Here is a 14,038-nt window from a genome sequence, read left to right as displayed (position 1 = left end):
CTCCACCAATTGTTTTTAATTCGGCTGCTTAAAACGGATATTTACCCAACGTCAAGTCAGAATTTTTGAACGATTTTGATTTTAAATGTTTTTCGATATATATATAAATACATATATATACATATACATATATAATTGGCGCATACACCCTTTTTGGGTGTTTGGCCGAGCTCCTCCTCCTATTTGCACTGTGCGTCTTGATGTTGTTCCACAAATGGGGGGACCTACAGTTTCAAGCCGACTCCGAACGGCAGATATTTTCATAAAGAGCTTTTTCATGGCAGAAATACACTCGGATGTTTTCCATTGCCTGCCGAGGGGCGACCGCTATTAGAAAAATGTTTTTCTTAATTTCGGTGATTCACCGAGATTCGAACCTACGTTCTATCTGTGAATTCCGAATGGTAATCACGCACCAACCCATTCAGCTACGGCGGCCGATAAATACAGAGATTTTGGATTTGAGAAAAGTAAGATTTTCAAGAGTAAGTCTTCAATCTTCCAGTTTTTATCAATTGCCCAAAAATGGACTCGTGTCGGTTGGTGTAAAAAATGTTTCAGCGATTTAGCAGAGGTGGTTCTAAGCACCTCTATGACATCGTAACGGAAACAAAATAGCAATCGACAGCATGGCTGTTCCAGTCCCAGCTTAATCCAACAAAAGTTGTTGAAGAAGTTGAAGAGCTTGTTGAAGCCTTTAAACAACTCGTTTCGAAGGTATCCACAACAATAAAGCCATTTTTGCTATTATTTTACAATGACAAAAGAATTCCGAGAAAAACTCGTAACAACTTATAACCGAAATTATATACAGTGGTCACATAATTTATTCGTACACCCCGCGTAGTATGTAAAAAATTTAGGTTTGCGCAAAATATTTGCCGTGACAATATACATATTACATTCCGAAAGAATTGCCTTAAACAAAACTCCCGTTATTTCAACTCCCACTAATGGGTTCCAAGGAAAGCAGGCAGACGTAGCAAAATGCCGCAACACATTTATCCGTACACTTGACATTGTTGCTACAAAAGTATCAGTAAAACTCGTTTGTGCTTTTAATAATAATGCTGAAAACGAAATAAGATTGGTTTTTCTTAGTTTGTATCGCAGATTAATTTTCAGTTGCTCGTAATATCTCGATTGAAAGTGAAAAAATGGGACGAAGTGCGGATTTACCAATAGAAATGCGTAAAATTGGAGAATTAGAAAAAGAAATCGGCAAAACAATTGGCAAATCGTATTCTATGGAACAAAGTGTTATTGCTAATTACGTTAATACTGGTAAATTCGAAGCTAATGACCACCACCAAGCCGGAAGGCGAAAAATATTGACTCCACATGAGGAACGCAAAAAAAATAGAGTCCGAAAATCCAAAAATAACCCCCACGTTACTATGCCGAAATATTCAAGAGTCTTTAGATAAAAAAGTAAGCCCATAAACAGTCCGTAATTGTCTGCATAACACTGGTTATCATAGCAGAGTGACACGCCGCATGCCCTACATTTCAGATATCAACAGAAAAAGGAGATTGGAGTGCCAAACTGTTTTTGGGAAAACGTCATATTCATTAGTCGAAATTTAGTGTTTTCGGAACAGATGGCCCTACAAAAGTTTGGCGAAAGGAAAATACAGAACAGATTGAAAAAAAATGTATTCCTACCGTTAAGCATGGACGAGGAAATGCTATGGTTTGGGTGTGCATAGTTGCATCTGGAATGGGAAAAGTGGTTTTTATTGATGATAAAACGGTCAAACATCTGCATTCATATATATTGAAGAATAATTTGCATGATAGTGCCCTTGGACTGGATGCTAAAGGGTTCTTGTTTCAACAAGACAATGACCCAAACACTCATTCTATCTCGTGCAAGAATGGCTTATTTACCACTGTAAGCAGCTTAAAACTCCACCTCAATCACCTGATCTGAATCCAATTGAGCATGTCTGGGAGCTCTTAGAAAGGAGAATCAGAAAGCACAAAATAACTTTAAAGACGTCACTAAAGGCAGATTTAAGTGTTGAGTGGGAGAAAATTGCAGCTAATGAAACCAAGTTATTTTTAAAAATTATGCATCGACGTTTAGAAACAGTTATTAAAGCTAAAGGCAGCCCAACAAAGTACGGAATACTGGTGTTTTCTATATTTTTTTATTAAAATATTCTTTATGTACGAATAATATATATATATAAAATTGTGGCTTATTTAAATCAAAAGATTTGTCCAGAGCACAGAAAATAAGAATGTACAAAGTACTGATACGACCCGTCCTTACATATGGTGCAGAAATATGGACGCTGAAAACAAATGACATTCATCAGCTGATGTGCTTCGAAAGACGTATCATAAGGAAAATATATGGTCCGGTTGCAACAATAGATGGCAGCTACCGCATTCGCTACAATAATGAAATCGAAGAAATCGTTCAAGGACAAAATATAATACGTTTTATCAAAGCCCAACGAATTAGATGGATTGGGCACGTACTGCGCATGCCGAAAGAGCGAAATGCTAGGAAAGCTTTTATTTTAACACCAATTGGAGGAAGAAAAAGAGGACGCCCACGAAAGCGATGGTTAGATGACGTCGAATCAGATCTTAAGCAAATGAACGTACACAACTGGAGAGATGTAGCCATGGATAGAATAAAGTGGAGAAAAATTGTTGATGAAGCTATGGTCCACCACGGACTGTGAGGCTAAGAAGAAGAAGAAAATTGTGGCTTATTTCGTTATAGCCTTAAGTTCTGTAATTCCAGAACTGAATTTGGAAGCTTTTGTTCCTTAAATATTGAATAAAAATGTTATTTTTTACGAATATATTTAAACTTTGTTCTTTTGTATAAATCGTGTTAAGTACCAGGTGTACACATATGTTTATAAACTGTGAGTGTACGAATAAATTGTGTGATCACTGTATAAAAATGATCCGGTTGACTTGGTTAGAGGCAATAATTTTTATGGGATAAAATTGTTGTTAAAGCAACCGTATTTGATCTAGTAACTCAAGGTTTTCTGATAATTCAAGTTAAGAAAATAAACATGCATGCAAGTATTATTTCACCTAACGGTAATTCGCAGCAGTAACACTTCAACAGCTGTACTACTGTGCTTGATTTATTGGTTCACCTTAATAGAGGCACTAACTAAATGAGAAAATAATATTTATAAATACAGGAAATTTGTTTTTGTTTCATTTATTATTTAAAGCTTAGTAATTGGTGCTGTCACTTAATTCATAGTATAAGTTACGTAAATACGATGAGGAAGGAATTTGTTTGAATGATTCGAATTGAAGATTTTTTGTCTTCAAATTGTTGCCCATTCTCATTAGCCTTACCAGCAAGCCATACCCATAGATTTTCAATAATGTTCAGAACTGAAAGAATATGGTGGCCATGCTGAAGTTTTAACGCTTTGTGACTCAAGAAAAGATGATTCCACCTTTTCTCCTTTCTTAAGTCATGGAAGCAGTAACATAATTGTATATATCCGGCCCATCCAAACTGAACTTATTTTTGTCACTAAATGTTACTTTTTCCATTCACCGGGGTCGTTATTTCTAACAGAACTCCAAGCCATACATGTCTAGTCTCGAGCAAAACCCATCCTTAACCTGAATTATTAGAAAACCTTGAGTTACTGGATCAAATACGGTTGCTATTCCCTAAAACTGCCATAACAAGAACTCCGAAATTATTTATACACCCTTAATGCGATAATATTTTTAAAACTAAAAATATTGAACATTGCTTTGTTTTTTTTTTTTCGTTTAAAAAAAAAATCTGTACATCTAAAACCACTCATTACATAGATGATGGGCGTAGAGAAACGCTATTGAGTATGTAGATTCTAGAAAATTGTGTGCTGAAACACAACTAGAGATAAGCAAATGCCCTTTTGCTCGGGAGACGAAGAGCAAAATCTGGAAAAGGCACATGTGTTTGTACTAACTAGCACTTTTCCTTTTAATTCTTAAACTCCGGAGAGACTGTCATTGACATTGCCACTGTGTCTAAGGCAGACAACTTAGTAATGTATTCACATAGACTACCCATTTCACCGTGGGAGTATTTCTTAGTATTGAAATGAATAAAGCTTTCCGCTTCATGAAAAATGCAAGCCTACAAAAAACATGTAAGCGGGTGGGAAAATACATAACAAAGTTCCCATTCAAAACAAACAAAGTGTAGTAGTTAAGACGGTAGACACACTACAATTCAAGTGAAATCGCGAAAATCAGTTCAAGGTCAGGTACGGAAATAGATGTTTAAAAAGGTATACACATACAGTTTGTCAAGAATGACTTTTGACACAGAAAATAAATTCAATTTTTCGACTTCATTAGCAAAAACTAGCACTCTTTATTTATCTTTGAGTTCTTTTTTGTACTGATTCATATTTATTCACAGCATTTGAAGGGAATTAATAAAAAAAACTTTAAATTCCTTGGAATAGCAACAAAAACAAATAACACACTATTTCGACACTGGTAATAAACTGTTTTCACATTTTGCTTTTTCAATTTCATTAGAATGTGTTACGCGATTAACTTCGATTTACCGTTATCTCCGCTTTGGAATGATCACTTTGATGCTTTCGTTTATAATAAACTTAAATTATATAATGAACAAATAATTAAATAAAAACTTCTCTACGTTCGTCCTATTTCGACTATGAAATTAACACCTAATACATGTAATTATAGTTATCCTTATGCAAATGATTCCAAGCAGTTTTCTGTCTAATCTTCAAATCCAAGGCAATGTACATAGTAAGATATTTAATGTGCCCACAATAGGTATTGAACTCAGGGCAACCGAATATCAGAAACACAAAACCACTCGGCTTCGTCGGCCACCGGCAAGCGTCTATGAGATATTATAATTAATTTACGCAAGGAGGATGTTCCCATCGCAGCCTCTCCTGCTTCGAACTCGCTCACTGCAAGAGTGTCATACTCCAAAAAATCAAAATATCTATAAAAACGGTTTAAAATTTTTGAATTTACTATGCAAAAGTCTCTGCTGCATGCATATACCATATGTACATATGTAGTTACTACACAATACCAAACGTGATAGAATATAAGGTTGCGCCTTCCGAATTCGCTGTGCCATCAGAATCCATTCATAAGCAAACAAAAGGAAGAGAAATTATTTTTTTGAAAAGAAGAAGAATAGGTGAAAGCAATAGAAACTACCAAACACAAGAACACATTTTCACACACACACATTTTCTTGCCGCCCCGGCGTCTTCCGCATAAAAACGCAAACAACTGTATTTCGAAGCTTTATCTCAATTTGTACTTTCACAATTTAACACACGGCACTTCGTTTTCATTACTTTGTTGAGTTTGAATCTGACAAATCACAATATGCCAAGCTATTCACTGAATTCCGATAATGACGAAAAATAATGTAATTATTTTGGGAAGACGCGACCTTTAATATTCGATTCACCAATTCTTTGTTTCATATATTTATTATATTCTGTAGTCTGTAAAATTGCAATTCCTTGGACTAAATAAACGATTTTACTTAGGTGCTCCATTGTGCTCAATTCGAACCAGTAATAAAAACTCGTTTAGCTCATTTTGTGATATTGGTTTCCAATCAAATTATATATTATAATTGGAGCTTACATCCTTTTTGGTTGTTTGGCCTTTCTCTTCCAATTTGTTGTGTGCGCCTTGACGCCTTCCAACAAATGAAGGGGCCTACAGTTTTATACTTCCTCTCATAAAAGCTTTTTCATGTCTCCGAGCTTTTTCATAGTAGAAAAAACCTTTTCTATTATTTGGTGTATCATGACAATAGTGTATTTCGATATAACCGATACTAACTGTATAAGTAAATATATATGCAATAGAAATTAGCTCCATTTTGTTTAAAATGTCGTATAAAATACTGCAAATCCGCTAAAGTCTCTAATGTTTTCTGTGTCAGAAAAAAGGAACCGCGGTTATTCATATAAAAGATATATATTTGAAATTTTTTTACATGAAAGTATGTATGTATGTACAAAACTACGAGTCGCAATTACTTAATAAGCCGTGTAGTCTCCATCGTTGTCGGGTATAGCCTGGCATCTTCTTCATGCCCTGAACCAGCTTTTCTTCGTAGCTCGTCGACAGCAGGACTAGTTTTTGCGAACTTGAGGGACGAGTTGCTTTAAATCAGGGACTGGCTTTCCGGCAAGATGCGTTTTCATAGTTCTCCACACATTTTCAATGGGGTTGCCGTCTGGGGACTGGGAAGGCCAGTTCAATACTGTGACGCCATTTTCTTATTTTATTGTTTCTCAATGTGTTTTTCTGAGGGCAGTGGTTTTGATGATGTGGGACGGTAAGATATGTTCGTCTCCTTCAGTCGACGTTCGATGGTGTTGATACTGCCATCTTTTCCCTTTTTAGCAAGAACTGATCGTGCTTGGCGTAGTCACAAAGAAGGGTCCCCCTTTTTTCCTCACTCGTTTCAAGCTGCGCAGGGAAAAGTCATCAACATTTTTGTACACCTTATACCGCTAATTCCACATCACAACAAACTTTTTTGATTTTTTAATTACTTTTGCAGCCGGGCTTTTCGAATGCGTGCATAAAAATACTGCCTCAAAACGCTTCGTGTACTTCTCACTCATTTTTGTTTGGTTGCATTTACGGGAAAGTTTCGAACGACACTAACCTGAGTTAGCACTAGCGACGTATCCCTTGAGTAGGACTATTATGCAGCAAAAAGCAGAACAAAATAAATCTTGAAGTTACAAGAGAAACACCGGTTCTTTTCTTCTGACACAGACTGTATATTAAAAAAAAGACAGAAACATGAAACAAAGAAAAATTATTCGAATTTGGTAGGTCTCTTTTTATGCGGATTATTTTTATGCGATTTTTAAGTTGTGCGGTTTGTATTTCATACAAAAATTTTTTGGAAAAACATACATATAGGCTTGTTTAGGAAGCCCGCGTATAGAGTCTCCAAAAATCGTGGAACCAGTATAACGTTTATGAATGTAAAGGACAGTGAGATCTACCTTAACTCATCACATCTAGATGTCCGTAATTTATTTTTACAGTGAGAGTTTACAATTCGGAGTTTCTTCTTCACTGAAAGATTAGTTCGAGAAAGTCTTCAACTTTGCAGTAAATTAGAAAGTCATTTTCTTATTAACGGCCCAAATTCTGTACGAGCCTCATAAAAAATTAGGATCATTTTGAAGTGCACCGAAACTCGCAACAATCGCCGAAAATGATTTGGAGAAGAAATTTTACCCACAGACATTTAGAAATATACTCTATTAGGCTGATTTCAACGGCAGAAGAGCAAGACATAAACCCCTTATCAACAAACGTAATCATAAAGCAAGGCTGTGGTTTGCCAAGGAACATCAATCAAAAGGTTTATCATTTTAGCGGAACGTTCTATTCACCTTTTCGGTCCAGATGGCAGACCCTATGTATGTATGGTGAAGATCAAATGAAGCGATGGTGGGTAAGTAATGGTGTGGGGTAAATTTCTGCATCTGGCCCAGAGAATTGCATTTCATTGAGTGTATTATAAATCAGACTGTGTATTTTAACATTTTAAAAGAAAATTTGCCACTTTATAGAAGTACTTGGTCTAGTAGAAGATTTGCACTTTTATCAGGACAATGACCCAAAGCATAAGGCGTATAATGTGCGATCGTGGTTGCTATATATTTAATAGTGCGCATGTCATACATTCACCGGCCCAGAGTCCAGATTTAAACCCCATTGAGAACTTGTGGAGCTATCCCGATGAGAAAGTTCGCCAACTAGCATAAGTTCAAAGGACGACATGAAGGGGGTCCTTCAAGACGAATGGCAAAAAATTGAGGCCAACTTTTGTACAAAGCATGTTAAAAGTGTGCCAAATAGTTTACAAATGGTTAGCAAAAACAGAGGCATGCATACGAAAGATTTATATTTATGTACATTAACTTTATATAATGTACGAGTTCTACTTTTGCATTAATTATTAATTATTTTTTCACTTAAAATGTAATTGAATTAAAAATTTGAGTTTGATTATATTGGTAGTAGTAATAAAATATGCTATAACTTTTTTGAACCGTGTGTTTTACTTATGATTTATGAGAAGATTTTTTTTTGAGCTGTATGAGTTTCGCTTGTGGCTACTGTAAATATTATTGAGATCTGATATTGAAATTTTCTATGACTACTTTTTTAACTCTGTATGAGAACATTCATAACTCTGTTATAAACAAAGAAAAATTATTCGAATTTGGTACAATGCACATGTAGCATCTCGTTTAGATTGGACATAAATATTATTGAGATCGGATAAAAACCTTACCCTCTTTTTACGCGTTGAAACTAAATTTCCGTCCGTCAATCTGATATTGCAATTGTCTATGAGTATATTTGATACAAAAATTAACATCCAAGCAAATTTAAATTTTAGTTAAATGTGGGCGGGTTATAAAATTCGGTACGGACCTTCCTTAAAATTGAAAACTTATCTCTAAAATATGTAATGTGTGGATATTTTAGTTTGAAGTACATGTTCTCTATTAAAGCATTAAAGAAAGCGCGAATAGATCAGTCATTAGTCAACTTTAGCCATATCGTAATTTTTAGAAGTATTTATTTATTTATTGAAATTGAATGTAGTTATAAATAATTATACTACACATAAAGTTTAACATCACTAGCTACAAGACATTCGGCTGTTTTCCAAAGGTGGATCTCCCTAATGTTCAAGGAATTACAAATGTATGTGCATTTCTATGTCAATAAAGTAAAAGATTGTGCAACAATTTAAAAATTTCACATTACCAGTCTTTAAAAATAAAAATATACCAATATATGTAGCTTTATTTCTTAATTGTAATATTATTTTCATAAAATGAAACCATTTGTGCAAATACTGTCTTTCCTTTCACGAATGGCCTAATTTTAGCGAATGTTCTAATTTTAAGAAAATTTGCATAAATTTAAAGACAGATCATATCCAAAAAACTGTTAGAGTAAGCAAAATATAGATTAAACCTTTTGTTAAAAAAACCCTACGTCGTTTCATTTAATTGAATTTCGCACTTCAAATCATGCAAATTATTATACAATAAATCTCATAAATTTTTCAGTTGATAACTGTTATATCCACTCAAAGAGTTTTTACAAGATTGTACTAAATTATTATACAATAAATCTCGTAAATTTTTCAGTTGATAACTGTTATATCCACTCAAAGAGTTTTTGCAAGATTGTACTAAATTTGGCTTTATACAATTTTTTTTGTTTCTGTTGCGGTAGATCGAGAAGTTTTGTTTTGCTTCACAACATTTTGAAGGTATGCATTGGTTAGTTTAAGTTATTGGATTTAAATTTCACTTCTATATACATCATTTCTGTGTTACTATGTACGAGAAATAAAATTAAATTATAATTTAAATAAACTCTTGCGCTGAATGAGTTTTTTATTATATACTAATCCAAACGTTTAATTATATTAGATTGGATTTTAAATTGTTATAAGATTTTGTTTATATTGTTACACATATCACACCTTAAATTCGATAAATACTGAATTTTTTAATGCGGTTCGCGATTGAGGTACGCATACAATTATATTAGTTAATAACTTTTTTGTGACACTTTAACGGTTTTGCTGCGCTGATTATTGCGCGCTTAACTGGTGCAGAGTATCAAAAAATGAGCATTCTAATTTAACGTATATAATTTTGTTATATCTATATACACACTTTAAAGCCTCGTATAGTTTAGTTTTCTTAAGAGAAAATTCTGCATTCCGTGCCATCCGCAAACACGAAGATCTCGAGTTAAACTACCTTTGTAACAAAAATCATCATACCTGGTGTAGAGCAGAACAACACACAGTGGAGTTGAGTCTCGTTACGCTTCGTTCACTCCGTTCGATCGTTAGTTTTCGGCCATGCTTTTGTTTATTCATTTGCCTCGTTTCGTTTCGTTTTTACTAGGATCCGTGGCCAGTGGTTGGATATTTTTGCGTCTTCTGCGATCGAAGGCAATATGCGCCGTTGTATGGCATTATTCATTTCGATTGGTGTTGAGCGCCCTTCCACTAGCAAGCCACCGCAAATGAATACAAGTGTTAGTAGAAACTAACTCTCATTAACATAGTATTTGAACATGTACAAGCATATACGCGTAAATACCTACAGTTTTGCGCAAAAGCCAAAGAACTTCATATACCATTTTTGGGATTGAATTTTATTTTCAATTCTTAAATCAAATAGCTCTTTTCACAGAAGCGATATATGTATATTTTTTAACTTACCGGTTGTGACAGCTAAAGTACCCGAAATTGATATAGAAAAACACTAGGGGGAATCGATATGGCCTTGTCTGTATATCCATCCCTCCGTGCACACGATAACTCAAGTCAAAATTGAGATATATGAACGTAATATATACACTTAAGCTCATATATATAAATGCCGCCGTAGTACAACAGTAAATCCGGCAAGAACGCGCATTTTATTAAAAACAACAGCAAACAAGTTGAAAAAATAAAGTAATAAGAGTTATATACAATTTATTGCTATGATTTTTTTTAAGTTCATCTATAAACTTTTAAGAGCAAAATAATATATTACATTACATATTTTGTGCTCATATAATTAAGTCATCTGGAAAATAATACATATTTTGATCAACTCCATACCTTGCCTGCTAATATTTTGTAGGAAGCCCCATATGCCGTATAACTCTAAAAATTTATTTTCATTAGGTTTACGTCGAGCTATACGTTCATTCATACAATTCTCTTGAAGTCGTCTCTGGACAATTAGGGCGGATAAACATATTTACTTCATAATTCGTTTCCATTTGTTCTTGCTCTTTTTTTATGAAAATATTGGATTGAATGATCAACTTTTTCTCTAAAAAATGCCAAAACTTCCGTTCGCTACCGTTTTAAGTTTTTGGAATAAATCCCATATGATCTTATTTTTTCTGGGATCAGTGCTTCTATTGATGTTGTTGTTGTAACAGTTTCATAAACCCTGCCAGTACGGCGTAGTCTCCTGTCATCATCGTCTATTTCATCTAACGATAGGCTCAGAAAACATGCTCCTGTTTTTACCCATTCATTAATAATTATAAAATTCTTCTTCGAAAGTTAAAACTATAGGTGCAAAAAGCCAATTTACCGTTTTCAAAGAGGATGACTTACTAATGTGAGATGTATATTAAATAATGTTAAAAGTGCGCCTTCTAAGAACACCATTAAACGTTTGTACGAAAGGTTTTCGACTGGTGATGCTCTTTCTAATCCAAAGAGGCCAAATCAAAACCGACCAAGGTGTGCCAAGGACATCCAAAAATCGCCGTTCTCAGCAGTTGGGCATTGCTCGGACCACTTTACAACGAATTATCCGCATTGATTTGCATTTATTTCCGTATAAGATTCAATTGACGCAAAGATTGTTGCCTGCGGACAAGCCTCGTCGATTGGAATGGGCCCAAAGAGTCGCTGATCTTAGGTTTCCCTATCCTTTTTACCATAGAAATGCACTCTTTAAGGAAAAATACTCACTAAAAATACTTAGGTTCTATTCAAAATATGTATATATGGACGTGTGTAAATGAATTTTCCCGAATGAACGAAAGCACACCGTTACGTACTTGCACGTACATTTGCAGCTCTCTTAAACGAACATCGGTAACAGAGTTCCAGACAGATTTCATTTGATGCTTTCATTATCATTCAGTGAAAAATGTTCGTTTTATTCGCCAGCCATACTATACCACAAATAGATGTACGAAATAGATCATCGAGATCAGCATGGGACGACATTATATTTTGCGACGAGACAAAGATAATGCTGTATTACAGTATTCCAATATTGTGTTATTTGTTCTTTTTGTTTTAGTTGTTGTTTTTCTTCGAGAGCTTCTACACTGCATACTTGTTCTTTTTTAGGTATCAAATTAGTTTATAAAGGTTTCATTTCCTTATTACTATTTTAAGAAGTGTCGAAATAGGAATAGGTAATAATGAACAAACAATATTATAATATGAAAGGTACAAAAAATGGAATGATGTCAATGAACACTAATCAGCGAAAGAAGATTATTCCTTTTGTAAGACACTTTCAGCAGCATCATTGTGGCAACATCATTACTGTAAAGATCGGTTGTAAGTTTATCAGTATTTAATATTATGCTAAAATTTTCGTGGACATAAAGCAAATAAAGCGAAGTATGTATTTTGTAAAAGTACGCGAAAATAGCTTGAGATCTGTTTTTGATTCAAAGTTTGAAAGTTTGAATCTTTTTCTGATTCAAAGCTTAAAAGTTTGAATTTTTTTCTTACTCAAAGACGAAGTGGTTGGAACGAGCCCAATACATAAGTATATGTGGCATATTGTCATATATGGCAAAAGATTTGGAACTCGATTACACAAGAATCTTCCTCAAAAGTTGACAGTCAAATGAAGCTCGAGGCTTGGTTTATCTCGAAGGATGTACTGATTTCAATTTCTCTCGTCCTTACCTAAATTTCCTAATAGTTTTTTGAACTTTGATCATTCACAATAATTTGTCTCCTTGGTCGGTGAAAAAGGCTTAGAAAATCTTGTCAGCTCTTAATGTTGATAGCCAAACTGAAACAATGTGCATCGAAAGGATTGATTATATATATACATATATAATTGGCGCGTACACCCTTTGTGGGTGTTTGGCCGAGCTCCTACTCCTATTTGTGGTGTGCGCTTTGATGTTGATCCACAAGTGGAGGGACCTACAGTTTCAAGCCGATTCCGAACGGCAGATATTTTTTATGAGGAGCTTTTTCATGGCAGGCATGAGACAATGTGCATCGAAAGTATTGATTGCTACAGAATAATATGTCATAAATAATAATGTCATTCTTTCAAAAATAATGCCACGAATTACCACGAAATAATATTGACTAGCGATCTTTTACGGAAGGCCTCGGATCGTGTCCATGTGTTATGACTCCTACGTATATGATTCATTGGGCATTTATTTGGAATAATTCATAACTAGAATTCATAAAGAAGGTTATTTGCAAAACGCGCAAAATTATTTAAACTATCCGTATACCAATTCTAAATCTTTGATTGGCCCTGACCTCGGCCCTTATAAAACAATACAATACAATAATGTTCTTACCTGTTGATATTTTATTTGTCATTCGCGGAGGGCTATACGCTATTGTCGAATCAACCACATATGTAAATAGACAAAATATCTTGTTATATTTATGTACGTGCTTATGTATTTATTTACGTGTGTATGCGTATATGTACAAGTAGTAGTGTACATATGCACGTCAAAATAGTCACACAACGAACGCATGTGTATGAACATTAAACTCACGTTAATATATTCACTCAACCAATAAAGCTACTTACGGCTTGCTAGATCACACCCTCTTGTTTATAATGTATGGTACAAATTATTTCTTCCTCTCTCTTTCTTTCTTTGATAAATACAGATAAATGTAGGTATATTAATTCTGTATTTATTTTCGAGTATTTCCGCTTTTTTGCCAAGAGAATTAAGTCATATACACATTTAATGCACGACTTTGCCATAGGGACACAATTGACCTAACAATTTTTAAGCACATTCTTATTAATGTTTATTTAAAAATTCTGTACAATTTTAATTTTTTCCTGTCGTAACCTAAGATATTATTATTATTATTTATGTGACAAGCTGATTCAAAAACCAATTTACCTACTAATATAGCTCGCGTGTGGCACGGGTTAAAATTAATTTACCATTTAAACGTATTTGTAGACTTTTGACAAAACAACTTATTTGAGCGCAGCTGTGTTTTTAGGATCGTAACTACGGATCTTTCATAGAGTTATAAAGCATTAAAATTCAACTTTTACTAAGACGGACTCTTAGCTACGGATAAAAATAATTTTATCCTTTGTTGGGTGTTAAGCCTTTTTCCACAAATGGAAGGATCTTCAGTTTTTTACGGTCTCTGAACAGAAAATGTTTTTTAGGAGGAGCTTTTGCATGGCAGGAG

The 14,038-nt window shown here is 34.3% G+C and overlaps 1 protein-coding gene across 1 annotated transcript in view; it reads right to left on the bottom strand.

Annotated features, from left to right (window-relative positions):
• Nucleotides 1-9,935, bottom strand: part of LOC129250521 (uncharacterized) — a 53,150-nt gene extending 43,215 nt beyond the window's left edge. The window contains exon 1 of the mRNA XM_054890141.1: nucleotides 9,857-9,935. The gene's annotated coding sequence lies outside the window, so the exon portion shown is untranslated. The remainder of the gene's footprint in view (nucleotides 1-9,856) is intronic.
• Between the last annotated feature and the right edge of the window lie 4,103 nt (nucleotides 9,936-14,038).

This window comes from Anastrepha obliqua, chromosome 6 (assembly GCF_027943255.1).
Source record: "Anastrepha obliqua isolate idAnaObli1 chromosome 6, idAnaObli1_1.0, whole genome shotgun sequence".
Classification (NCBI taxonomy): Eukaryota; Metazoa; Arthropoda; class Insecta; order Diptera; family Tephritidae; genus Anastrepha; species Anastrepha obliqua.
Note: the sequence above shows the minus strand (reverse complement) of the source record. Positions and strands in the feature narration are given on the sequence as shown.